The sequence below is a fragment of the Arachis ipaensis genome, chromosome B07 (assembly GCF_000816755.2).
Source record: "Arachis ipaensis cultivar K30076 chromosome B07, Araip1.1, whole genome shotgun sequence".
In the NCBI taxonomy this organism is placed as follows: domain Eukaryota; kingdom Viridiplantae; phylum Streptophyta; class Magnoliopsida; order Fabales; family Fabaceae; genus Arachis; species Arachis ipaensis.
The window spans coordinates 115598350-115601186 of NC_029791.2; the positions used below are offsets into that span (position 1 = coordinate 115598350).

General features: G+C 27.5%; 1 long non-coding RNA gene across 1 annotated transcript; it reads left to right on the plus strand.

Moving 5' to 3' along the window:
* On the plus strand, window positions 150-638 carry LOC110264729. Its single transcript, XR_002350901.1, has 2 exons — window positions 150-225; window positions 319-638. It is a non-coding gene; the product is annotated as an uncharacterized LOC110264729 (long non-coding RNA).

Below are 2837 nucleotides of genomic sequence, written 5' to 3' on the forward strand. Positions count from 1 at the left end.
TACAAAAATGCTTAGTGTATATTAAAATTAGTCATTAAATTAATTATTATTTATTTATATATATTAAATATATTATTTATATATTGATTTAAATTTTTTAACAGATTAATGATTAAAAATTGATATATGAATCGATTATTTGGGCGCTGATCATATCTCTGTATGTGTAGAAATTGATAAAGTCAATCCGTACGGTCTTTGATAATTATCCACTAATTGGTGAAGGTATGTCCCATAATAATTAAATAATTAATTTTTAGCTGGCGTGACATATATTTTGTAACTAAACCAAATTTTAATTTGGTGTGTTTGGAACAGGAATTCTTGACTCCCATGCCTCAGAAGATAGTAGGAATACCCAACAGAGAAAGGATCCTTTTGATATTTTTGGACAGAAGAATTGAAATGTTTGAGTATCTCCAATGGCTTCCCACAAATTAAAGTGAATGAAGGACATGCAGTTATGTATTATTTATTTGCTACTTATAAAATTTGACGAGTCAATATCAAATAATTAATGACTGGTGGATTTGTATTTTATGCCAGCCACAAGAAATAGACTTGGCATTGGTGGATTTCATCTATGTTGTTGTAAAGAGTTTTCCAATATCAACCTAATTACGGGCAACGGTCAAATTTATTTTTAAAAAATTATTTAGTTTTTAAAAATTTTAAATTAATTAAATTAGTCTTTTTATTATTTTTTGTTGACGATACCAAAATTTGGTAATATGACACATTAAGTGATACTATAATATATATAGGAGTTTTAATTGAATATTAGCATGATAAGTTTATGAAATTAAATCAAATAAAAATCTAACTGAAAGGAGAACTCGAGGCATTGAAATCTCCCAATTTGGGATTGATTGATCTAATTCCATAAATTTATCATGTCGCTAATTAAGACTACTAAATGTGTGTTGTGATGTCACTTAACGTATCATGTCAACAAATTTTGACGTCATTAACAACGGAAGTGACAAAAAGACTAAAATTATTAACTTAAAATTTTTGAAAGATAAATTTGATTAAATTTTTTTTTTCGAGAATTCATTTAAAGAACGAGTGATTTTTGGAGACTAATTTGATCATTTACTTTCCCGTTAATAATTCAATTAATTTATGTATACATGTATGTTATTTTTAGAATACATGACAAAGTTTTATATAAGAAAAAACAGTTGAATGTGATGGACGTAGCACATTAATAATGATATGTTGTTATGTATAATTGTATATAGTGAGTGGTAGGAGAGAAAAATAGCAATAATGTGACGCTAGGGGAAGGTTGATATCAAAGAGAGGTGATTCCGTTTGTGAATTCCCTGAAAAGAATACAGAAAGTGATGGAAGATAGTTAGAAGGAGATGGGGTACTCTTTCTTATAATATCTTAGTGTTTTATAATCTAACCAGAAACATACATTCATTATATATATCTGGCCATAACCATATCCAATGTTGGTGTGCGTCATATCCACGTGCTATGATGCTAACTCATGCATCACATTACACACTACCGTACAGTACCGTCTCATCGCCTTCAATCATATATGATCATTTGATTATAAGTCTTTAATATGGTTAATTATGAACTAATAAACATTAGATTCCAGATGAAAATTGTTCCTATCGACCCATAGGCTTCTCTTCATATCTGCTCTAGTCCAGCTAATCAATTCGTGTAAAACGAGTATCAATTCTAAAAGATCTAATTTATTATTATCTAATCCGACATGGAGAGCACATTAGTAGCTCTACACTTACGAGAGGATTCCGTGTATTAAATGGGATTTTAATCTGCTACTAGACAAATGACCATGCCACCAAGAGCCGTAATAATTTGATTTATACCCTAAACTACTTATAAATATAAAATACCTTGTGATGCACGGACACAGGACACGACACGAGACACGCCGACAAGCAAATTTTAAAATTTTATATGACATGGGGACACATATATATATAAAATATAAATTATTTTTTAGATAAATTGTAATGATATTTTGATATTTTATTGATATTAAAATATAAATTAAAATTTTTAATTATTTTTAATGTCTTATTTTAATTATATCAAGTATTTAAAATATTTTTTGTTTTAATAAATAATAATATATACTATATCTAAATTTATTTTAAGAATATATGTTAAGAATAAGACTGGACACGCGGACACGTGATGGTATTTAGGTGTGTCCAAGCGTGTCCGAAGAAGAATTTTTTATTTTTTATTAAGACACAATTGGACACAGCAGATACACGTGTCAGACGAATGTCGGTAAGTGTCGTGTCCAAAATGTGTCCGATACGCGAATACGATAACTCAGCGAAGTATTTGTGCTTTATAGATACCTCTTCAGATAATATTTTTAATCTAACTGATTTATACCCTATTTATAAACGTCTTGATTTTGTTATTAGAGTCTCTTGTAAGTACTTAATTCTCATTGACACACAGTTCAGATACTTTAGACCACTCTCGCTCCAAGTTCATTTTTAGAGTAACACTTCAAAACAAAAATATAAAAAAAAAAGATAAATATGTTTTTGACTTTTTGTGTGGTTTATGAATATTTAAGTTTTTAAAAATTTAAAAATATATTTTAATTTTTTATTTTTTTTTAAATTTGGATATATTGATCTATATTGTTCACTTAAGTTTGTTAGACCAAACAAAAAAATTAAATATGATTCTTATTGTACTGATATGACTGATATGGATGTCTGCATAAAAAAAGTTTTTAAAATAGACAAATTAAATCTAGAGATCATTGTATCTAAATTTTGAAGAGATCAAAATTTTATTTTTAAATGTTCAAATACTTAAAT